General features: G+C 43.1%; 1 long non-coding RNA gene across 2 annotated transcripts; it reads left to right on the top strand.

The window, feature by feature from the left end:
- The first annotated feature begins 12,756 nt into the window (after positions 1–12,756).
- LOC108641347 lies at positions 12,757–24,931 on the top strand. Of its 2 annotated transcripts, none has more exons than XR_001921917.1 (3): positions 12,757–12,929; positions 14,676–14,759; positions 24,826–24,931. It is a non-coding gene; the product is annotated as an uncharacterized LOC108641347 (long non-coding RNA). The 2 variants fall into 2 exon arrangements; XR_001921916.1 differs by lacking the exon at positions 24,826–24,931 and adding an exon at positions 18,798–18,967.
- Positions 24,932–25,710: the final 779 nt, after the last annotated feature.

Below are 25,710 nucleotides of genomic sequence, written 5' to 3'. Positions count from 1 at the left end.
GGTGTTTTTTATAGAGTGACACCATTAGAGATGTGAGACCGTCAGCTTCTGTGGTAACAGGGTTCTTTCACAAGCGTTGGATAGAGAAAGTGACAAAAGTGGAGATGCAATAACTGACTCTAAATGTGTAAAAGGTGACTGCAGAGACAGCCAAAGTCAGCTGTTCCCTGTGTTTGCAGTGGAATTGGAAAAGAGGCAATGTCCTAAAATATAGCAAGGAAAGACACAGTTTAATGTTAGAAAAAGCCTCCTAGAAGTTATGTGTGGAATGCTGAAATGGATTGTCTGGGGAGAGGGTGGACTCTCCAGCCCTGGGATATTAACCCTGGATAGATACACATCTGTTTGGGGTGGTTCAGGTGGAGCTGCTTCAGGCTGCTTTTTTCTGGCACTGCGCAGAAAGGAGTTGACTGCTTTCCCTGATCAGGCTGACCTTTAGTGAGACCCTCTTCTACTGACTTCCTCGGCATATCATAGTGTAAAGTAGACAAATATTTAATTTGCCTAATTATTTGCTTTGTTAATTTCTGTCCTGCTGTTCTTTGATATCTTCCCTTCCACCAGCGGCACAGCTAGAAGGCTCAGTTCTTTCCCCTGTCTGTGTAAAATTTATCCCTCCATCCATCAACTCCCCCCTTTGATTCTGACATTGCTCCTTGCTGCCTTGCAGTCCATCTCCAGCTGCTGGGCTGCCTGCACTCTGTAGGCATCATGTAGCTGTTTTCAGCTGCACACATTTACTAATCAAGGTATTTGATGAAGACTGGCCTTTAGAATGTTCAGGTCTTCTGGGTGCTGCTGCCTGGTGTTTGGAAGAGGCATTAGCAAGGCTAGGACCCTGAAGTTCTCCTGAAGCTTTAATCTCACAAATGGGAGCTTTCTGCTAATGAAGAGCAAAGAATACAGCACCAAGGTGAAAGTGAACCTCTGTGGCTGGCGTTCTTCCACTGTTCTCATGATGTGAGTGTCCCTTCTGTGTCCTCTGTGGCAGAGCTGTCCCTGCCCATTTTCAGCCCATTTACCCAACTGAGCATCTGTGTGGGCATTTCCTCTTCTCCCTTCTCTCACCTCTCTGTGTGGTTGCAGTCTGAGTTTTGCTCTGGTCAGGCACTTTGCTCTTATGCAGCCACCTCCTGCCACACGTGAGTCCCCCTGTCTGCTCTGTCTGTGGCAGACCCATCCCCTCCCTCCCCTTCAGCCCATGGGCTGCACATCCCATGGGACCTGGGGCTTACCAAGAGAGCAGTGTTGGTGCACATTCCTGCTCTGCTGGGTCCTCTCTGGGGACTTCAGCTTTCCAGTCCTTGCCTCTTGCCTCTTGTGAGGTGGCATATCCAGTCAGCCTTGCTTGTTACCCAAGTCTCTAAATCACTAAGTTCCCTTGCAGGAAGCATGAGGGCTGTCCACCCCTCTCTCTTTCCTGCTGGCTGACTTACCAGGAGGGATGCTGTAGCATTTAAAATCAGGGTGTCAGTGAGTTGAAGTCTCAGTCATGTGCTGGAAAACACTTATCCATAGTGCCCTCTTGGGAACAAGCAGCTCCACAGACAGGTTCTGGCCAGCACCACTAGCAGCATCAGGTTGAATCTCAAGGAGGTGAAGATACCATCTGTATTGTATTCATGCTACTGATACAAGTTGAGATATCAGGCACAGTCTGGATTGGATCTGTTCGTGAAGACAGCTGACAAGTTTGGGTACAGATTTGCTCTCACTGCAAATCTCTTGCAAATCACATGCATTTCTTGATGTATGGTCAGCTGTCACTGCCTGGGAAGACAGTTTTGGGAGTCTGTGTGGTATTCCCTGCATGGTGGGCAGGGTTGATTAGGAGAGCAAGTAAAACTCGAGAATATATAAATATTGGGACAGAAAGTCCTTAGGATACCACCTTGTGAGTGTTTCACCATTTCAAAGGCATCTTTCAGGAAGAGAGGAGAAAAAGCATCCCTTTCTGCAGTTCAAGTAGACTGTGTGAAGGATGCTGAGTGCCCTCTACATCAGCCACATGCAGAGTTGGTGGGTGGAAAACCTCTTGGATGGTCACAAGGACGCAGAGGCGTGAGCAGCGAATGGTCGCCACAGTAGCAGCTGGGGGGAGATGAGAGTGTCTGCAGCAGTGAGAGGGGAAAAGCTGCAGACTAGTTTTAAGATGGAGGTTGATGGATTTTTGAATATTCTCCTGAGTGCTTCCAGTCCTACATTTCTAAAAAAAAATGTGCTGGAGAAAAAGAAGAGCTATAGAGGGGATAAGAGAAACGCAAGCTGTCTTTGAAAAGACACTGTGAAAAATTAGAAGTGTGGGAGGGAGAAATGAAAGGCAACACGCTAAGAGTAAAAAAAAGAAAAGAAAAACTCCAAAAAGCACCCCCCCACCCTCAATCAAATGATGCAGGGAACGTAAATCAGGCTTTGCTGCTCCCCCTGCTCATCAGAGAGGAGCTTCCAGTAACACTGAAAGGCGATACATGGCAAATTCATCCACTCAGCCCCACAGCAATGCAGAGCACAAGTAACCTGTGGGAAATGGCTGCCATTAGCCATCACTGAGTCAGAGAATCTAGCAGGAAGGAGTAGAACTGGATAGGGCTGGTGAGAGCATCTGTGGTTATATATGAAAGGATAAAAATAAGCATTATAAACTTGCATGCTTCCAGGCACAGGCAACCTCAAAGTCCTCAGGGCAAAGAAACTTCCCTTATAAATAGGTTATTCCATAACTGTTCATGGCATTAGCTACTGTCAGAGACAGGATACTGGACTAGATGGGCCCCTGGCAATTCCTCTGGAGAAGCTCTTTCCAAAATAAAGACCCTAAAAAAATTCCCTGTAACAAAGAAGAAATTATTGAGTTGTTTATTAAATAAATTAATTTGAATAGGGAGAACAGCAGTTCCTTTGTTTCCCCCTCAGTTTGAACTGTGGATCTCAGAAGGGAAAACGAAACCACTGCTCTGAGAAGCAGAATAGCATCCTCAGCGCTTGCTTCTTCCAGAATAAAAGGCCTATATTTAGAGGATGCCAAGTATTAGAGATATACTGAGCTGGCAACTGGTTTGGGCAAATTTCCAAACCCATCCGATTTTCCACTTAAGTTAGACATTTCAGTAACATAAGAAGTTGCAAAGAAAGCTGAAAATAGTGTTTTGCTATCTTTACAGCTCACCCCGCCATAGTTAACACAGTTTGGGGAGGAAGTGGATCATAGGATTTGTGGCAATCAATATTAAACTGAATCTGATTATAGCATGGGTGTGTTTTCGTGCATATACTCACATACAAATGTGCATATCAAATGTGCATATATAGGTGTATACAGGGTAAGGTATACAGGCTTTTCTATTAGGTTTGTTGCTTGCTTAATTAAGCATTCATTCATTATCTTTTTGACATCTATCTATCTGTCCTACCTATCTATCATGGGACTTAGCCAGCACAAGTGTATTAGAACAGAAGTCAGGCTCTAAGCTGAGTGTCTTTGATTTAGAAGCTCTAATAGCTGTTTTAAAAGACAAATACAGATGCATGAGGCTATGATAAAGGATGGCAAATGCTATGTCTCTGAATCTCTAACAGTTGCAGAGTCCCCCAGTCAATAGTTTGCAGGTATCTCACCCTGATACAACAACTGTGCACGGTACAAATTGCATCTTGCTTTAAGGGAAGTAAGTGGGTTTTATAGCCACCTTTCAGAGTATCACAGAGGAAATAACAGCAATTTCTGTATTGAGCCTTCCATCACTCCTTGTAATCCCCCCTTCCTTCCCTCCATTTTAGATTGATCATACATTTTGCATAGATCATTCGGGCTGGTGATTCCTATTCTTGTTCTCTATCCAAGAGTCAATCTTTTCACAGAGTAAAATTACAGCTTAAGCTTTTATTTCTGCACTGGTCTAGTGTGGTCCACATGTATTTATTCTACCTCTTTAGCTCTCTTTAGGGGTGACTTTATTATGATGTGATCTTTCAGGTGAGAACTGCAGCTAGATTCATATATTTCAGTGTTTGTCCCTATGCCTTGTGTTTCATAATGGCTGTTTCAAGTGTGTTTCAAAGGCTGCAAATCAGCAATGGAAAATTTCAAGCACAGAAACTCAAGTAGAGTTTAGACAGAGTAAATCTGGGCTGCAGTAGTTTCAATCTGCAATAAGAGGAACTCAGTGTACCTTGGATACTGCCTCATATCAGTATACACTTAGGGCTGGAAAAAGAGAATCCAAGCAGATTCAAAATCAGAAGCATCTCGGTGCAGTTGAAGATGCATCACAATGATTCATGTAAAAATCATTGTCTTGCTGAGTAGACTGCAGGTGATAGGACTTTTTGGTCATGATGGAGTTTTCCTGATTGCATACTTCCACCCTGGTCTAGTATCAGCCACCTCACCCGCATGTCAGTGCATATGTCGACTGCCTTAAATGCAAACTTGTTGTTGGGTGTGGGTGGAGAGGCCTAAGGACAAGTCAGATAGTCTGTCATCAGATATGATGCCATGAGTCCCTGAAAGTCTCTCATTCCTGAGTGGCAGGGCCTCCTGACAGAATCCTTGCCTGATCTGACAGCTCTGACAGCTCCAGGAGCTGCTCGGGGAGGAGCCGACCTGTCAGACCTGGGGAAACTCAGAAAATCCAGCAATGCTCACAAGTCCAGGATGTCACAAAGTCAAAAAAGGAGAGTGTGGTGATGTGTTTGAGAGATGTGGGATTTTCCCGTGTGACCTATGAGCACCAGACATTTAGGATTCTCTTCTAGGGGGCTTTTAAGAAGAAACACCTAGAAAAGCAAGTCTATTACCAGTGGCACATATGTAATGCAGCTATTATTGTTAATGTGCATGTGACAAAGATTTTACCCTCTCATTAGTTAGGAACAGTTATGAGGTCATTGTTAGCTAAATATTATCCTTGTTTTATGATCCTCTTGGATATACAAGCTGACATTTCTAAACCATTTATCAATTTTAGTGCAGTGCATGAGTGTAGCATAGGAGATGTAGAAATGTTTCTTTTCTCCAAGTATTAATAAAAAGATTTGTTTCAGCCTATTTTAAAGAATTTTAGCAGTGGTTTTTAAATATCATATATAAAAAACCCCTGGCAAATTACTAGAAATGTCAGCTTAGATCAAAGCCGTATGGCTAAGTGATTTGAGCAAATATATAAATGAAAGCTTCTCTTTCACACACGTCAGAGATTAAGACATGACCTTCAAAATCATTCAGTGGCAACGAGTTCAACAGACTCAGACTGTTTAAGCTAAGCAATTGCCTGTATATTGACTCCTATTTGAAGGGGATAGATAGAAGTCAGGATAACTCCACCTCCCATAAATCCCTTGTTTGTGAATTCCTTGCCCTATTCATCTTTGTTAGGGTTTTTTCATTGAATGTTTTCTTCTGGAATAAGGCCTTTTTGGCTCAGGAGAGGATCCACTAATACAGCAGTCTGCAAGTTTGCTTTTAGTGTCTTTTGTGTTGCTTTACTTTCCTATTTCCTGCCTCATTATCTTCAAGTTTTACTTCTATTATTTTTCCTAGGAAGGCATATATTCTAATTTGAATGCTTTGCATCCTTTGAAATAAGATGACCATTCATTTAAAGACCTGGTTCTGTCATCTTAAGCCATTCCATGAAAATTGTGTTCTTGTATGCCCTGTTTGCTGTGGAATAATGCTAGAAACAAATCTTACTGGTCACCAAATGAAGCACTTGGAGTTGATTTTATTTATTTTTTTTAAGCCCTGAAATTCTAGTCTCACAAAATAAATCTGGCCTTAGAAGACTGGGCTGTGATCTCCCTTTCTTTTGCCACCAATGAAGAAATCTGCCACCAATGACAATGTTATTGAAGAAGTATAGGTTGGGCAGGATGGCTCTTGCTATCTCACAGCAGAGCTGGGAGGAGTAAACATGTACTAGGGACTGTGAATTGAACAGATGCTGTGTAGAGGGTGTGCACATAGGTCACAGTTCTGGGCTTATAGAATAGCAGAATGGTTTGGGTTGGAAGGGACCTTTAAAGGCCTTCTAGTCCAACTTCCTTCCCATGGGCAGGGACATCTTCAACTAGATCAGGTTGCTCAGAACTGTATCCAACCTGACCTTGAATCTTTGCAGGGGTGAGGCATCTACAACCTTATGCGTTGCTATTAAACTCAGAGGATCCCATCGTGCGCCCCACACAGTGTTGCTGCTGAGGGAACTCAGCATACATAAAACAAAAATTAAGCTTGGGAAACAGGTGTGTTGAATCAGAAAGTGTTACTTTTCATAGACGAGGGGCTTTTTGTTACTTTCTTTGTTTAGCATAACACCTCGGAGACCCAAAAATCTTTGTTCATTTTGAGGTTCTGACTTGCTCTTACTGCCTTACGACAGGCAGGGGTTTGGGGTAGGCAGGAGCCCCAGGATGTAAACAACATGCACACTGCTCAGGCCTCACTGCTGAAAAGGCTTTCTGTCTTCTTGCAGGGCTGAAAACTAATAACTTCCAAAGGAAGCACAGCGTAGCATGGAAAAACATGTCAGTAATTGCACAGGATGCTGTCTGGGTCGATGCTGTATCTTTATGTGCTTGTCTGCCTGTTCAGTGTGCCGGTGCGTACAGACACATCTGTGCCTGCTGTACCGACTCCTGTGCATATGCACCTCCTGAAGAGGACTGCCAGGAGTAATTCTTCTCCTTCACTTGTTTTGCCTGCCTGTGCTCAGATCCTCTCACACACACAGCCACTGCCGAGGCGTATTGCCGATCTCAGCCCAGTGAGCGTGTGCATGAGCACAGCTTTGCACTTCTGGTGGTTCAGTGGTGTCTAATGCTCACCGTGTTGTGCTCAAATGGCTGTGTTTTCATCTCTGATAGCCTTAATCAGACTTGAAAAGGCACCCAGAGTTTCCAGAAAGTGCTCTCCATGCTGCAGAGCACCAGGCCAGGGAGCTGCGTCACAGCAGTTTCCCACAGGAAGGGAGGTGCCTGCACTGACCTTGTGCTGATGAAATCCTTGGCTGATCCCGACAAGGTTCAGCTCCTGGAGTATTAGTGACAAAGCTGACATCCTCTGGACTCTGTGAAGCATGACTGGGAACAGCACAAATTGCAGAGCCCAGGAGAAGGAAGCAGAATTAAATAAATACCCTCTTCTACCACACACAAAGGGAGAATTGATACTCTGGTCAAAAAGCCAAGTGCTGTTACAGCAGTTCTTCGTTGCAGGCATGTGCTTATTGGCTTTAATAAAGCGTCAGAGAGGATGCCTATGCAGATTTGTGGAACAGATACTAAAACATCCTTTAAAATGATTTGTGGTATGTGGTTCAAGTATCACAAGGAGTCCAGTGCCTTAAATAACAAATGTGAGCAAAGATGCAAAATGTGTATTTGAGGTTTTCTATCACAGTGGATAACTTTACTCCCTGTAAAGGAAGGTGTAATCACTTGGCAGATCTGAAAGATCTGTGTAAGTCACTGTAGTCTGCTTCCTTAAGAGAGATGTTTCACAGGGATACATTTAACACGTTGATCTGATGGGGACTCAAATCATCACTTCTGTTCATCTCAGACCTCCAAAGGAATCTGTGGGATCTAGTTGGTGAACATGCCATTGCAAACACCTGGCCTGAACCTGATCAGAGAAAGTGAGCTTGTGATCTCTCTCAGAGAGCAGCAACATCGGGCTTTCTCCGTCTTGATGACAGAAATAGACTTCCCTTGACAAAGTGAGAAGCACAGGCCCTTGTGACTGGAACATGAGATTGTGAGCTTGAAATCACTCAGAGTGAGAAAGGGAAGGGGTGATGGAAACCATCACCTCTGCTGCTGTGCTGACCTGGCTGTTCTTTTGGACTGTATTTGATGGAGCAATCAGTATGGTGCTGCTACAAAGAGTAGTGGAAACAGCAAGTGTGGAAAATATTTTCTATTGACAGAACAGCTAAGCTAACCTTACAATTGAAGTCTTTCTGGCTGCTGGGATATAAGCCCCAATTCATTTCATTGTTTCAAGTACCTTTTCAAATAACTCATAGAGCATTTGATGAACAAGGTCGAATTGGGACCTTTGAGCAGGAAACTTCCCCAGCCTGAACACTGGAACAGTCAGTGCTTGCAGAGCACAACTCTTTATCTTGTGAAATACGTTCTCAAGGTCCTGTGCATGTTCCTTGCAGACCCTGCAGTGAGCTCAGACATCAAGCACAGCTGAGATCCCTCCTGCCTGGTTGAATTTAGGCTAAGTCCTCACAGCTACTGAAAGGGTAATCAAAGAATAATCATCGAATCACAGAATGGTTTGTGTTGGAAGGGACCTTAAGATCATATAATTCCAAACCCGCTGCCATTGGCAGGGGTGCCATCCACTAGATTAAGCTGCTCAGAGCCCTGTCCAACTTGGCCTTGAGCACTTCCAGAGATGGAAATGGGATCCTACCTCATCCTTTCAAACTCATTCCCCTTCAGCCATGTGCTCACACCACCTAATTGACCCCACTGACACACTAGTGTGGTTGCTTTTCAGATGTCTCAGGCCTGTGAGCCAGCTCACCATCTGCTGAGTGCAGGGGAGGAGGCAGGAATGCGCAGCTGGAGGTGGAAAGGAAGGCAGAATCGTTCCTGGTGGCAGCTGTGCAGATTAAATAATTTCAAAGTAAACTGTGAACATCTTAAATGACCCCAGTGTGAACTGGGGTCTTGCAAAAGTGATCGGTACCTCTCAGCTCAGGTTCAGTGCTCTGCAGTGTAGGGTAAAGGCTTCTGCTTGTTCTTGAGCCAACAGATGCTGACTAGCTGTGCCTGCTGCTTAACAGCAGCATTCTGCTGCACAAGCCATCATGTCAGCTTTGGAGTCATGGTAATTTCTCCATGGCAGGCAAAGGAGCGAGCCCTCGGTGAGGGACGTGGTCATGTCATGCTTCAAACATAAGCTGATTTTGCTCTGGAAGTGAGATACTGCATTCCCTGGCACCCACACGCTGAACGTCCTCTCCTCTCTGCACACATACTGCCAACTTTCTTATTTGAATTCTCTGTGCTGAAAATAGTGACAGTCTAGTATTTTCCCCCCAAGATTTGTTCTCTGTAGGGCACCAGCCATTTTCAGCTTCTTCAGAGACAAAACCTTTCCTCCCTTTAATCCTTTAGGACTGTGGAAGTGACAAATCAGTGGAAGGTGGGAGCAAAAATCTGTGCCAGTTGTCATGCAATAATTAAACCCTGGTTCCAGAAGTTTTACCCTAAAATATACAGACAAGGCACAAACAGCATTTCACTACAATCTGTTCCACCTGAATCTGGAGAGGGGTCATGATCTGCAGGCCAAAAAGAGTACGGCTTGACTTTGAGCCAGGCTGGAGTTTAAAATCTGGTACCTGAAATCTCATTTTTTTTGCAGGAGGGAGAATATTACATGGGAAGAGGAGATCTGGTGCGCCCTGAACACGAGTGTTCGCTGCACGCTCATGTGGAACTGCAGCTGCCCTTCAAAATTATAGAGAGGATGTTTGTTTGCATGGCCTGAGCAGATATTTGCAGAGCAGAGGCGTCTTTCACAGTAATGGACAGTAAGGCTAAAACGGTGACTGCTCTAGGACATGGCTGCTGTGTGAAGCAAAGCGGTGGTAATGAAAATTGTTTTGCTTCTAATTAGAGCAGTCACTACTGGCAACCACTCCAGTCTTATCTAGGGAATTTTCAGCCAGTGACTACGTCTTGGTGAAAAGCAGCTCCTCACCTTTGGTTGCTCTCTTTTTGAGCTAGTTTTAGTGCAATTGCTTTTCTCCCAATACAAGGGTGGGAGTGAACCCATGCAAACCATTCCTCAAGCTACAGTGGCCTGGAAGGCATTTTGGTGAATAGGGTTTTCCACCATGATTTGTGCTGCATCAGGCTGGCCTGTTTTGCAGTGATGGACTGATTTTGGCTGGTATTTGACTGAGATGGCAGGACAATGATGAAAAGCCTGGCCACAGCTTTGGTTCTTGTAGAATTGGTTGGGATGAAGGAACAATTGGTGCCTGATCCATCATAGTGGATGTATGATAGAGGTGTCCATGCTAATTCAGCTCTGTAGGAGCAGTTCTGTTCAGGCTAATTTGCCAGTCTGTGCTAGCTGGCAGCTTCTGGGATTAAATGAGCAGTGGTGTGTGGCACATATTCCACAGGAGAAAAAAAAATAAAATTTCTTCTTTGTCTCAGGCATAACTACTGACCCTAGGTTTTCCACATCATAGTGCTATTCAGTATCTGAACACCATTCTAAGAAAAAAAAAACCTCCAATCACACTGTTCTCTGCAAGAAGCAAGAGGTTTAAAGGCATCCCCTGGTCAGCAATCATCCTAAATCAATATTGAAAGAGGGAAGTAATTCACTGAAAACACCATTCATTAATTAGAGTGTGGCCTGTACCACAACAGCATGCTCTCTGAAGACACAGATTTGTTTATATTTAGTTACTGAAGGATATGTGAAAAAGCTAGTGACAATTGTTGACAATGGCTCATAAGGGAGGCTGCTTGCTGGTGCAAATGCATAAATTATTGGGACAAATTTAGCTGGCTGGAACACTGCATAAACCAGCAAATGATCTGAAACTTATGCGGAATTAATGGCATTTGCTTTTGCCCTGTGTGCCAGAGCTTTGGAGCGCGCAAACCTGCAGGAAGCTCTGAGAAGACCTGGCTGCCCTCAGGTTCCTGCTCAGCCAGATAGCAGTAAGTTCATTTCTCCTGCAACAAGTAAAGTTCAGCTGGATGTCTCTATTGGAATTACATGTTTCCCATGTGTTATTATTCTGTGAAGCTGTATTGCAAATACTTGTAGAACCAGAACAGTCAAGTTTACCCTAACCCAAGCTACATGACCAGCTCGCCGAGAACTTAAAATCATTGTGTGATATCTACTAACACTTTATTACCATTGCAAAGAGGTTACATTTCCAGTGATCTCGCATCCCTCACCTTTGTCAGAATCAAAGTAGAGCATTCCTGTTCTGGGAGGTTTTCTGAGGCTGCTTCATGGCATTGTAGGTAAAGACTACCATGATTTTTTTAACCTAAATCTGTATACTGTGTTTGGTGATGTACCTCCTTATAAAAATATGAGCCATGGCAGAAAAGCGAGGTCTAACATATGAGTTGATATGAAATTAAAGGGATAGACATGTGTTGAATGCTAAAGTGCCATCGTTTTGGACTGGCGTGGAAATAACATGGGACCCACTTGTGGTAATGCTGTATTTGCAGTTGCCCTCACTTATATTTTGGAAATCAAGCACATGAATTAACTCTACTGTTACTGATTGCCAGATGATTTAATGTTTCCTGTGCTGTCCAAATCCTTTAACTAACGTGGCTTCAGCTAGTTAAGGAAAACAAACACGGATGTTTTAGCTCAATTCAGCAAAGTACTTTAGCATTCATCAAACATCAAATGCACAGGCAAGCAGAATTTCAAGGGTCGCATCTAAATACCCTGCTGAAAAGGAGGTGGATAGCTGTGTATTCATCTAAACAGCTCTCTCCTTTATAGATAGTGTTTAGTTCAGACCATTTTTTGTCAGACTCTTAGGGAGATTTCCTGAGATTTCAGCTAAAGAGATGCCCACATAACCCCCAGGGGAACATGCCCATCTGGCAGAGGACCTGCATGAGGCCGCCTCAGCTGCTACAGCTCTTTAGCACAAACATACAGCTAATGCTTTGGTTGAGGAAGTTCTCAATTAAATCGAGATTGCCTGGGGAGGCCGGGGAGTCTGCTGTGTGCGGTCCTTAAGAATGACCTCCAGGAATGATTCAGGTCAAGCTGATCCTGTGTCAGAGCAGCATGATTGACCAGATGACTGCCAGAGGTCCTTTCCCAGAGATTTCATGTTCCCAGCAGAGCTGTTATTGCACAAACGAAAGGTCAAACATTTTATACTTTGTTGTGCGTGCCCCATAATGTATGAGTAATAGGTAACTGTTAAATCAGCTTTTATTGATAAAACACCAACTATCACTTAGTGTTTTAAGGTGCCATTCCTCAGGTTAGGAATCTTTCTCTTCACAGCTTTAATCCAGGCTCCAGGGAGGTAGCTGACTTTCCAAGGAAGTGAGTTCAGTCTGCATATTGTGCCTTCTTGTTCCCTTCAGAAGGCATTTCCTACAACAATGACATGACTGGTTTTCTTTCTGGAAGCAGTTTGATGCAGAGCATAGACCAACTTAACTTTAGCAACAGCTCCATGCTGGGTGTACCATCAACCTTGCTGTCCTGCTGTTCCACTTGCAAAAACTCATTCCTGTTATGCTGGGGCACCTGGGAAGGTGGTGCAGTCACAGAGGAGATGCAGCTGCTGCACAGGGCAGGAATTGGTCACCCTTGCCCCCTTTCCTTTAAGTCACAGTGTTAAGCCAGGTGGAGAGAAGACAGGGAATCCCCTGTATCATGTGTCCTGTCTCCCTGTCAGGCCTGTCCCAGGGAAGGCAGGATGTGATTCCAGTAGTCTCTCTCTCTCTCTCACTGTCTCTGATACTCCTCAACCTCCTCACCTCCTCCCATAGCTCTGTCACTAACTGAAGGAATTCCTCTACCTGGGTGCATCTAAACTGATTGAACTGAACTCTTTCATGGGTGAAAGCTGCAGGTGAGCTCTGGAGCACAGCTGGAAACAAACCAGAGCTTGCCTTGCCCATTAGGGCATAGCTAAGAATGGCTTATAGCTGCTGTGATGTCATGGGAGACAAGAAGGGCAGGAAGTCTTTCCCTGAGGATGAAGAGGATGCCTCAACTCAACCTTCTTGCTGTGAACTGTTGTGAGCATGGCATTAGAGACATCACACGAAGAAACATATGAGGACAGTTCCAGAGCATGAAGGTTGTCTCAGCTGCATCCTTGCCAACCTCCTAGTGAGTTAGGGACATCTCCTGAGGAAAGGAAGGGTGAGGTCATTAGGTGAGTCAGGGAAAGGTAATGACCAAGTAGAACCAGTGTGTGAGCACAAAGCATCACTGTCTGACTGGTGAGCTTCCTTCTTTCTTGGAATAGGATCAGAGAGACAAATGAAGTGATATCCACCCCCTCTCACTTCTGGTGGTCTGACCTCAGAAGGGAGTGGTGGAGAAACCAGCTGGGAGTAACTAGTTATTTAAAATGGATCAAGATTGTGACTGGGAAACTTCCTAAAAGGGTTACTGGGGAGGGGACAGGGAAACACCCAGGACATTCAGAACTAGCAAGCCAGTGAACTTGGAAAGGAAACAGCAAAGCAAAGCGGTCTCTCCTCCTCTAATCAGGAAAAATAAGGAATTGAAATATCCCCTGAACTGATGGAAAATCAGGTCAGGAACAGAAATATTCATGCATTTGCTCTACTGGAGGGTGAAGAATTTCCAAACCCAATTTCTTTTGTGGAAACCTGGCTCCCTAAGGCTCTGAATGAGATGCAGAGAATGTCCCACTGCATGTGGTGTGCTGGTTCAGGATCCCTGCCAGGGCAATCCCTCCCAATAACAAGCAAAACAAAACTGAGCTGCCAAGTTTCACATGTTCATAGGAGAGGGAGGCTCATGACTATAGACAGAGCAATGAGGAAGCATCAGTTCATTTACTTCCAAATCAGTGTGAGTGTCCTCACTTGTGCAGTTGCCTCGGATAACACAGGTTCAAGATCAGTTTCTCATTGTTCTAGGAGCTATATTGATCCAGAGCCCAAGGAAAAAAACCCAGAATTTAGGATATGACGGAGCAGATTGTTATATCATGGTAGATGAAACTCATGGAAACAGAACACCATCTAGGGCATAGTGGCATATGATGTGTCAGTGTTTGTAGACTCCAGAAGCAGACATGAGACCCTTCTATGGAGGACAGCCTTCAAGTCTGTGCAATACATGTCACAGAATCATATATGAATATATATTTGAATTGGAAGAGACCTTTAAAGGTCATCTAGTCCAATTCCCCAGCTCATTTCAGGGGAGTTGGACACCTTCAACTAGGTTGAGTTTCTCATGTCCTTCTCATCCCAAATTCTCTCTCTTTCTGACTCTTTCTGACTCTTTATTTCCCAGGGCTTCCCTTCCCATATACTTTCTTTTTTTTTATGATTACCCTTTTCCTGACAGTCTCCTGGCTGATGTCATCTTATGTTGGCAATAGTGTAAGTTCAAATGGAGGACTGTGCTGGAGATCTCCCCAGTCCCTTCCAAGCAGCACTGCTGTGATTCTGGGGGAGTGCCAAGCTCCTCTTAGACCCAGAGTGCATACCTCTAGGTTTTGATGATTTTTTTTGATGGTTTTGATGGTTTTGATGATTTTCTGCAGAGATCAACTGCTCGCTGCCTCTACTTAACTGATGGCAATGTGTTGGACCAGGCACCCAAACAGCCTGATGCAACTGCCCTCTGCCACCTCTTTTGAGACACATTTTTGGGTGATATTGTCTCTTCCTCTATATTTTGGCCTCACTCCAGTGTCAAGTACACAGAAAAAAAGAGAAGAAAATTTTCCTGTTTGTCTGTGTTTTGTGACAGCCTGCAAGGTGAGTCTAGGATTATTTACAAAGCTGTTTAAAATACCACCAAATATTTCAGGTACACTATCTGCATTTTAATTTAAAAAAAAATCTAGAAAAAGATGCGCAGAAAAAACCTCCTGCATAAACAAGAAAAAATATAGTTGATTTTCTGTTATCTACAGGCTTTGTGCAAAAGAGCCTCTGTGTCAGGAACATCTGAGCTGCCGAGGCACCTGGAGTGGTATCTCTGGTTTGACAGCATGCAGGTACCTCAGCCCTTGTTAAACCTGATTGAACATTTGCTTTATCAGCCAAGGTTCTCTTTCTAGCACCAGCCACTGTTCTAGTTCCCCCTTCAATGTAAGACTCTCATTGTCTGGATGTCTTCCTGTTCATGTGATGAGTCACCCCCTGAAGCTGCCAACCTCTCTCTGATGAACACGGGGGCACTGGGGCCACCTCAGAGGTTGTGAACTGGGAGGGGAGAATTTGTGAACACATGCACATATGGGCCTCTGTGCCCCAGGAAATTAAGAGAAGATAGCAGCAAACACTGAGCAGCACTGTTGTCGCCAGCTTGGCAAACATGACTTGTTTATAGCTCAGGAGCTCACGTAGAGCATATTCCAAGGAGACAGGTCTGGGCAGGAGCAGGGAGAGGTCTCCCCAAACCCATCTCACGCAAGGCAGACCAAGCCGTGACTCAACACAGCTGAGCACTGAAGCCTTGACAGGGCTTGCTGCAGTAACTCCTGAAACTTCTGTTTGCTTCCCAAGGGGATCTAGCTGTGAGGGAACAACCAAGGAAGGCAGGAGAATGGCAGATAATGTTTGCCTCCTTTTGGTGTAAACATACTTCCAGAATAGCATCCTTAAATCCTGTCATTCCCACAAGAGGGAAACAACAAACCAAGTTATCGTAGGACAGTCAGTAAAGAATAACAGTAATAATAATAATGACAACAACAACCACCACCCTTTCAACTAATTTTTGATTTTATTTTGTAAATGAGGTTACTTTGACCTGATAGAAGACTGCACCAGGGAATTATGCTACTTCTCCTAAAGAAATGACACCTCTTTATTTCCCTGCTTCTCCTTTCTCTAGTGTGCCATCAGCATTTTGTGAGGCCATTACAGGACACAAGAGGGGGAGGCTGTAAAGAAATCACTCTGGTCTCATGGCACAACTTGTTATTTTCGAAGTCAGTCCTGCCCCTGGGGATTGAGGGTGCTTTCTCTGAAAAGCAATTTCAACCTACTTTGTTGCTCAAGACATGATGTATAAACAATATGCTCCTCTGGTAGAAACGTAAAAATGCATATCACCTGGGCAAAGACACACAGAAATGACTCTATGGTCCAGTTTACATCAGTATTGTCATACAGAGGCAAAAAATTCCTGCCGTCCAAAAAGGCACTGCTTGAAAAATGCAGTCCTTCAGGTTGACATTATTTTATTGAAGTTTCTGTTACTGCTCTTTGTGCATTGATTGCTACATGATATGAAAAGAAAAAAACAGGAGGAAAAGGAAAATCTTTTACCATTTCTTGCTTTAGACATTTAGCATAATTTCTTATTACTTAGAGCAGAAGTTCAGCATAAAATTGCCTGGCCTCTAGATATTGAGCATTACAGGTGGTGTAAATGTTAGAGGGTCCACCTGAGAGCCCTGACTGTTTTCACAGGGATAAATACAGGTAAAAGAATCTTTTGTAGTGAATTTCATTCAACAAACTGTATCTTTCATTTGTGAATTGTCCGTGAAGAGATTGTAATTTTCTGGGGCTGTTTGCTGAATCACTCCTGGAAATCATTCTTCACTAGCAGCCTCTTGGAGAGCAATTTGCGGGGAGCATTTCATATTCAATGTTGGCAACTTGAGCTATTTTTATGAGGTCTGTCACTTCCCTGATAGGATGTGTTCCCTACTTAGATGAGTGTAACTCCTGAACTCTGAATTTGTGTTCTGCGCAATTCCAGTTATGAATAGGAATTTTATAACTTTGTAAAGGTGTCCTGAATTATTTGTTTGAAATCTGTTTGAAGTAGATTTGCTTTTCGCAAATATTGGTAAAACATGGAAAACAAAACCAGCAAGTCTGAAGCAAAGTCACTACAGCATTCAAATTAGCATTGTGGCTGCTCTAACCTCCTCAGATCAGGCTTTGTGCCTTTGGTGTGATGGCTGACTTGCAATCAGTGGCATATCATCTTGTGTCTAACAGTTTTTGGTAAATGGCATTATTGAAAAGGCAGAGATAAAAGAAAACCTGTCAGAGGTCAGGCGTAAACAGAAAATGTTAATGCTGGTGATGAGTGGGTGATTCATATGACTGATTCAGAATTACTGAGTGCTTGATGCTGATATTGCTCAGACACAGCTGTTCCACTGACTTGGGAAGAGCCTTTCCTGATGTCCTTCTTCTTTGCCACAGCAAAATTCACTTCAAAACTTACCTCAGCTGAAAGAGTTGACAGGCAAGAGATTAGCTGGAAATTAGATCATCTGGGAAGAACACCCTGCTCCTAAACACTCCAAGAAATATTGTTCAAGCCTGAGGCTGCAATGGAGGCCTTAATGGTGGAAAAAACCAGGAGAAGGCTCTTAAGAGCAGGTTCATGTTTCTGTTGGCAGCGTTGCACAAAGTTGTTCCAAAATGGTTTATATTGCCAAGGATTGTGTTCGTTCAGGCAGGGCTTGGCTTTTCCTCTTCATGTCCTCACAATGACAGTTCGTGTTGAAGGTGAGGGAGGGTGGAGTGTGTGAGAACCAGCTGGAGGACAGTTTTCTCCTCGCAGCTACTTGGTGCTGCTCCAACTGTGCAGTGCCTCGGAGGTGTCCCTGAAGAGCCAAGGCATGAAGTGAAGGACCAAGACAGTGCCCACAGACAGCATAGTCCTCTCCTCTCACCCTCCCAACATCAGATGCAAATGGCCACCTACAAAAATTTGCCTTTTACATCGAGGCAGTTGAAGGAAGGCAGCTGAGAATGAGGATCATGAGTTTGTTGAACTGGAAAGAAAACAAAGCCTTTTAATATTTGCCTGTGCTCTCTTCCAATCGTACAGAGAGAGAAGGCCTTATCTTTTGATCACAAAAGAAGTATTGACAAGGCCTCAAATAATCCCAGCAAAACCTGTTCACATAAAAGTTTGCAGAGCACAAAGCTGTGAAAATTAAAGGGATCAGAGAGTCTCTCATTCAGGAGCTAGTGCTCCCTGAGAGCCCAGTGCCACTCTAATGAACCTAATGAAAACAGGATGCCACTGGCATCTCTCATCCACCTGGAGATGGACAGAAATGAGCCCGGCACCTTTCTAGAAGGACCACACTAAGGGCATGGAGTGGTAAAATCCTCAATTACAGGTGATCCAGAGCTCCTGCTAGTGGATGCATTGTCAGTCTTCCTCAAACCAAAGGTCTGTAGTTAAAAAGGCAGACAAATGAACTACTTCAGCACAGTAATGATTTCATAAATGCACATGTGTAAGTAATGATTCCCTGTATTATGCCTTCCTCCCACTTGTATTAAGCCATCACGCCTGGATAATCTAACACTTTGAATTAAGGCCTCCTGGTTTACCCATTCTGTGCTGAGAAATTCTGCTAGTGTTCAGCAAATCACTGACCCCTATCAAGTCCTCATAAGTACAAAATAATTCACTTTATTTATACAAGTCATGCTACAGGCCAGATTTATAGGGCAGACAAAGTAAATGCACCTGTGTTGATGCAGAGGTAATTTTGTCGTGTTCTGTCAGGGGGAGTCTACTTAAAGACAGCTACTTTCATGGTGCAGCTTGATTGGGTTTGGCTGTGGGACTGCCCAGCTGGCCAGCAAGTAGAACAGAACTGGACCTGAAAGTGGCTTTTGTGGCTCTTCAAGTCCTAATAGCATATATTAGAAAAAAAAAAAAAGAAAAAAAAGAAAAAAGAAAAAAAGATTCATTTTGAAGATGAGGAGAAAATAACTACTCATTGGCTGCAAGAGGATTAAAAAGGTAGTTTGCCATAATATTAGAGGGAAGGAAGTCTCTTTATGGAAAATACTGTGGGGAAGATGATTGTTTTTACTTGCAGTTGTTTTCCTTGCCTCCCTGTTGTTCTTTTTTTCAGTTCTGTAGAACAGGCTCAGAAAGTGGTACAAATCATATTATTTGTTAATGTGCCAGCCTGGTGAGTGGAGAATTTTTAGTGGTCTGCAAAGAGAACAAGCACAATTCCTGTTATTTGTTAATCACTTCTGTGTGCTTAACTTTCAAAGGCTGTTTTAAATATTTATCCTCCTTTTTCTCCAAGGATTTGTGTTTTCTTCTAAGAAGAAAATTAACTCTATCCCAGCCAAAACCAGGACAGTAGTGTTTCATTCCTTCCTGACCCCAAACCTGGTGGTCATAAAGAAGACAACACTCACAAGGAACTGTGCAAGGTCTTCAACTTTCCATTTGAAATCTGGAAAAGAAATTCAAGGAGTCCTCCATCATGATAAAGGAAAAATAAAACCCCAAAACTAAAACAAAAAAAAACCCACCACCACCACCAAAAAAAAAAAAAAAGAAACACAAACTTTTGTTTGAGTAAGCAGCTTCACACAAACTCACCTTTAGCATTTCTAAGATGAAGTGTCACTCCATGGCAAGTTACAACTGATATCTGCAAGGGCATGGATCGGTCACAGAATAAGCCCTGGCTTGTCACAAACTTTTGGTAAACTAATAAATGGCCAGTCTCAACACATTGTACTGCAGCTATTATGCAAGTCTACCAATAAATAGACAACCCAGCTTGCTTGGTTCCTACTCACCTCATAGATCTGCCCAGAAGGTGGGAAATGGCTTAATGAAATTACTACAGTCAGACTTCTACTCTTCTTTTTTTCCCTCCCTGATAGGTGCCGTGAACTGCTTGCGGTATTGTCAAATTCCTTTCAGTTTTTATGTGGTGTAAAGGGACATTAAATGAGTCGTTCTGCACAGATGAAGGAAGACAGCAAAGCCCTAGAAAGATCTGGGGTCCTGCTGGACCCCAAGTAGAAATCCCTGGATGGAGCATGATTGCAGGAGGATGTATCTGTATGGGATGAATCACAAAAATACCACAATGATTTTTTGTTTTGTTTTGTTTTGAATTGAAAGCACTTCTTTCAGCTTGATAAAGCTGAGGGAATAAATTTGTTACTCTTCGGTATGAAAACAACTTTGGTTATTCGTCGTGATATTCATATGTCCTTAATTTCCCACAAGAGTTATATGTGGGATGGAAGTTTTCTTTTATCTTTTGATATGGCATTGTTTTAAAATGCTCATCATCCAATCAGGGAGGATAAGCCTAGTGACTGAAGTCAGCAATTACAAAATCTGTATACTGAATACCGAAAGGTTACAGCTTGCAAACAGCCAGATGACAAGAAAATATTGTGTGATACTAATCACTAATCATAGCCTGCTTAAGAATGACATTTTCAGGAATCAAGATCAATCTGCCAATGATTCACTAGCTGTAGAAAGAACTAAATTCATAGCATGCATTATTTGAAGTGAGTGTTTTGATCAGTTCAGTATAAAAAAGCTGATTCCCATTGGCTACCGAGGAAGGAGGCAATCAAAGTCACCTCTGTTTTTCACATTACTTGTTTTTTTCAGTTAAATCCTGACATCAAAAGTTTGTCATACAAAGACAGAGCCTTGTCTCTATCCCTGTGTTACACACAGTGAAATGCCAACCCCACTGAATTTTGTGACAAAATTCCCATTCATTTAGCCTCATGTCAGAGGATTGATTTTTATTGACACACTGGGGAGCAATTAATTATTTACCCATCAGCCTGAGAGAACATTTCAAAAGGATTTATTTAAGGTGCTGTTCTTTAAGAATCAGTTATCTTGAGGCATGAGATACCTTATACAGTTCACTCTACTTAAATACCCTCCACTCAATTAGCTCATGTTTTTATTCAAGAGACGAGATGGATAGGTCTCTTCAGCTGGCAATACTTTCAGAGTGTGTCAGACCAAAGGGAAGCTAATTACAGGGAAGAGAGAAAAATGTGGAAATTACTGTTTGCAGAGGGCACTGTAGAGAGGAAACTTTGCTGTGAGCAGTTCTCTCACATTACACATGCTAAAGCTGTACTCTTCTGACCATAAGATTAATGATGCCAAGCCAAACATTATACCCATGTCTCAAGGGTCACAAGCAAACTTCTTCTTTTATCATGTGTTTTTCATTTTGCTGGCCACTGAGGTATTTACTGAGGAATTAGTATATATCCAGGTTTAAGTAGATTAAAATAGAAACATGCCACTGTTTACTGGATACATCTGCTCTCATTAGTATAACTTGTTGCTGTTGGCATGAAGCAGTTTAATTAAAATGACAGCATAGTTTTCTGTGGAATCAGTGCCTGTTCCCAGTGGGGCTCCTCAGACAGATGTGAACAACCGGTGCCTGCTGTGGTGGCTGCAGAAAGAAGCCAGGGTTGCCCGCTCCCTGTCACCCCTCCAGACAGTCCCTTCTGGAGAGGAGAAGGACAGAACAGTGCTTCCACTTATGTTAGACCTTCTAGTGTCTAGTCTTTTTTTTTCCTTTCCTAGCTATTCTTTATTTAGCTCAGTCCAACTCATTCCGTTAATGCCTATGAATGTTGTATTTTTGTGACTTAGGTGTAGGATGTATTGGTTGGTGAGCAACTGAGAGCAGATAGAGGCTCTCAGAGAGAAGATGGTGAAGGTACCAACTCCATAAGGAATAAAGTTGCACCTGCTGAACACCGAAGGAATGATGGAGGCACCATCTCCCTTGTTGCCCATGTGGCTGTCACAGAGCAGTTTGTCAGTACTGCTGTGTCCCAAAACTCAGATATGTTCTAGAAAATCCTGTGATTGCCTTGGAAGGTATGAAAAAGTAAATTAACAGGGTCATTTGCCTTCTGTTCTCAGCACATTTTCTTGTTATAATTCTGGCAAATAATATAAATGCTTCATTTCAACAAGAGGATGACTCAGTTTTCCAATGGCCTGGGAGGTAATGGAAGATCCGAGTCCTGCCATGTTTGCCTGACAACATAATTTCTACATCTCTCTGTCAGCTCCACCTTGGACTAGTCACTTGATGAAACGACACTGTTTTGAAGGGAAAGATGCTGTCATCTCTTAGCTCCTTTTGATAGGAGAGAAAATCAGCCTCCTACTCCTCACCCAGCAAGTGGAGCAGTGTGGTTAAAGCATTTAATAATACAAGGCTTGTGGTGAAATCCAAGACCTCTACTTTTTGTTCTTTCTGAGGCAAAAAGCACAATTATGTAATTGAGTGTTTTCAGAGGTGGTTTCAGAAAAGTGCCTGCCCAGCCCACTCACTGGGGTGGATGTCAGCAGAGGTTGGGAGCCCTGTGCTATGCAAACACACAGGGATGCAGCTTTTATCCCAGAATACCATAGTGCACATCTGGGATGGGGAAACTTTCAGTTTCATGGTGGCTAAACAGCTGTTGAAGCACTTTTGGCTATCTGGCCATCAAGGCACAGTAGAGGTGGACCTAGAAAGAGCAGAAAACGTCCTGGTGCTGATGAGCCATATGAAGCACTGGGGCTGAAGGTGCCTCCTCTTCCATCTAAATAGCCAAAAGCAAGAAAACAGATGTTGACAGGCATATGAACTCCTGTTTGGAGTCTCAGTATAGGCCACTGACAGACCTGGAGTTAAAACCATCAGCCACTGATGGTCTCACAGATCCAGAGGCAGTGGTATGGAACTGCCCCTCACTTTCCTGTTCTAACCAATGGTGTGTCTGAGCTGCTTTTTGTTTCTAAGTAGCTCCCCACTACCTCCTCCTTGGTTAGCAGCATGGAAAAGCAGTGAATGAGAACCAGAGAGTCTGCAATGAGGATGTGTTGGTGTTTCCACATATAAATGTAATAAATGGAAAATGCTACATAGGTTCACTTGCTGACTGTTTTGCTCCAGTGGCATGGCCCAAGAACAATCACCCAGACTCATCCACGTGTGAAAATTGGAATATTGGAAAAGGCTCCTGTGTTTGCTATTAGTCATATTTCTTTATAACAACTTTCCTCTGTAAGTGGATACAGAAATAACTCTTCAGATAATGGATTGGAGCAGGGAGCTGTATTTGTTTAGTGGTGTAGCTGCATTGATTGGCATCCCCCTGCTCAGGAGAAATGTTTTTAACCAGCCAGAACAACAAATACTGTTGAAAAACCTACATGGGTTACACTGACAGCATTCAAATGTAAAAGCTGCTGGGTGTTTCAGGAGCCAAAATGTGATTATTTTTAAATGGCTGTGGTTAAGAATGGTTATTATTTATTGTTTGAACACAGCAGCACCTACTGGCTCCAGCCAGCAATCAGGACTTCACCATGGGAGGTGTAAAAGGAGGTAAAAAAAGAGGTTTCCACATCCTTGAGTCTGGGTCTCAGTCTGGGCAGGAGCAACAGGCAGAGTGTTTGGATACAAGCAGCACAAAGGAGGAGCAGGAGGGAATGGGAAATCTGGTCTGACTCCTCTGATTCCTCCAGCTGGGCTGGGCTGGCCATGTGGTGTTGGGCAAGCTGAGGGGGGAAGGGCCCTTATGGAGAGGAGGAAGCAGGTGATAATGTGGAGTGCATGTTTCTGGATGGAAGGAAAATGTGGGGAGGTGTCAATGCCTCGGTGACATGCTGCAGTTTGTAAGAGGGGAAGGTGAGGAGGACATATGGGATGCAGTGGGGGAAAGGGACTCACTGGTACAGTGGGGGAATAATGTTGGGCAGAGGTGGATGGAGAGTGAATTGGAGGAAAAAAACCAGTGATTATCTTTTTTCTTTTTTTTTTTTTTTTCTTATTAATGGGAAAGGTTTTCCAGAAAACCTGCCTTGGGAAAAGATAAAGTTAGGCTGTTTGGCTTGGCATGTACCAAACTGGAATGGTTGTGCTAATTTTACATCCTGCCTGCAGGATGCAGGATACCCTGGCAGCATCCTTTTCCAGCCAGCCCTGTCGACAAAAGGAACTCAGTGCTAGTGAGCATTGGTGTCCCTCGTCTTTCTTCCCCAGCCTCACTTCCCAAGATCCAGACCTCTACCTCTGCCTCCCTGAAACCAGGATTTACAGGGATATGGGCTGTTGGGAGGCAAGTGCAAAACTTTTTCTGTACTTTCTCCTGAACTTGGCTGCAAATCCTTCCATTCTCTGGAAAGCTGTTGACCATCTTCCCTCCCCATCAAGAATAACATTGAACCTTCCACAGTAGTTTTGATAGTTTGGTTTTTTCCTACAACAGAAAATTATCTACAAAAGTGATTTCCTTCCACAAATATTTAGTTTTCTTCCATAAAAACACTTTTTGCTTAGAGCATCATTCTCATGGAAAATTTTGTGGCCTTAGTGGTGAAAGTGCAGTGAAGAAAATTATTTTTGCAGCAGTATTTCAAATATATATGGTCAGGAAGAGCTTTGTCTAGGCAAGGAATCAGGAAAAATGAAAAGTAATTAAAGTCTGTATTCAATTCCATTTTAAGATCTCTCTTTTAGAGCTGTTTCTGTATTATGGTTCTGAAATGTCCAGGGAAGTTCTGTCATTTCTGGTTTCCATCTCAGACTAAAACTGAAACAAGCAAATAGTCTTATAAGAAACCTTGTTCTTATGAAGAGTTTTCCAATTTCCAGTGTTTTTATCCTCATGAGGTTTAGATAAAACACACAGATTTTTCCTTTTTTAAATGGAAGCCAGAGTCAAAACCTGCTGAGGTTTCCCCATCACTAATTATAGCACGTATGTGAAATTATTTGCTGTGAAGGTGAAGTGTAGTGTTAAATTAAAATGAGATGCATCAAGAATAACTCTCTCCTGCCTTGGCAAGTGTATGGGGGTTGGTACTCCGAAGAATAGTTTTTGTTCTGTCACACTATTTTCCTAAGTTCATCCAGAAGGGTGCAACTGAAGGAGGGTTGTGTGATTTTGGGGAAAAAAAAAAATCTAACTTGGGAAAAAAAAAAAAAAAGATGTGATTTTCTGTTTCATAATTTCATTTAATTCTCCCTGCACATACATGTGGAAAAGACATGCTATTTTTCCTCTCTCCTCAAGGAGAAATGCCAGATAAGGACAAGTCCTATTAGCCCACTGGTGGCAAACACAGTGTGGTGTTGGGCTTGACTGTGGTCCAGGGAACTGAAGGATGTGTGTGTGTGCACCAGGCTCATTCCTGCCATCCTGGCCAGCCCTCCTTGGGCAGCAGAAGGGGTTTCTTGGCTGCAGCAGTAGCCCCAACAATTTTCCCAGTTGGACATGTCCTTCTTCCTCTGAGCAAATGTGTTTTCCTCACAGGAACTGCAAGCAAAGGTCTGTATTGCTGAGAGCTGGTAGAGATGGATGCTCCAGAGACAAAACACCACGCTCCTCACTTGACAGCCAGCCTTGTTTTATTAAAAACCACACACTGCATGGATGGTTTGCCTGAGGCAAAGCCCAGCATCAGTGCAGTGTGTCCACCCCGAAACCAGCTGCTTGCAAATCGAGGTAGGCACCTTGTTCTCTGTCGGTTCCCAGAGAGCACAAACAATGCTGCTGAGTTCCTTCACAACCCTGAGTGTCACATTTCCGTGCTGAGAACTGGGTTGGTTGGTCCCTCAGCCACCATAAGCCATATAAAATTTATTATTGTACAGCAGCACATCTTCAAAGTTATAGATGGTGGTTTGTTGTCTTGGTGATTCTTTTTTAACTGTGCAAAGAGCGATTATTTGAGCTTTTATTTCTTAATGCCAAGAAGGCTTCCTGAGTAGCAATATCTGGTGGCTGTGAGTTTAAGCAAAACTACTTGAAATCATAAATGAGAGTCTTGAAAAACAGAAAAATATTACAACTGGAAAGACTTTTCAACCCTCACTTCTTTTAAAATTGCTACTGGATGGGGTCAGGTAAGGTTCCTGAAGTGTTTGACCTAGAAGAAACAAAAATGAAATTTTGGAAAGCTGAAAGATTTGTACTTTTAAAATCTATGAATGTTACACAGAAAAAGCTACCCAGGTTTTCTGTGTGCTACCAACAATACTAGCCCCTGAAAATGGCAAAAGAAATGAAGTTCCCTTTGCTGAGTCTAAAAAAAAAATAATCAAAAATCAAAACAGAAGTAGACACAAATCAATTTCCAATTATTATTTTTAGGGTGACAAAAAAAAAAAGACAGAAAACACCAACAAACTGCAACCA

The sequence above is a fragment of the Manacus vitellinus genome, unplaced genomic scaffold (assembly GCF_001715985.3).
Source record: "Manacus vitellinus isolate BGI_N305 unplaced genomic scaffold, ASM171598v3 scaffold_6_pilon, whole genome shotgun sequence".
In the NCBI taxonomy this organism is placed as follows: Eukaryota; Metazoa; Chordata; class Aves; order Passeriformes; family Pipridae; genus Manacus; species Manacus vitellinus.
Note: the sequence above shows the minus strand (reverse complement) of the source record. Positions and strands in the feature narration are given on the sequence as shown.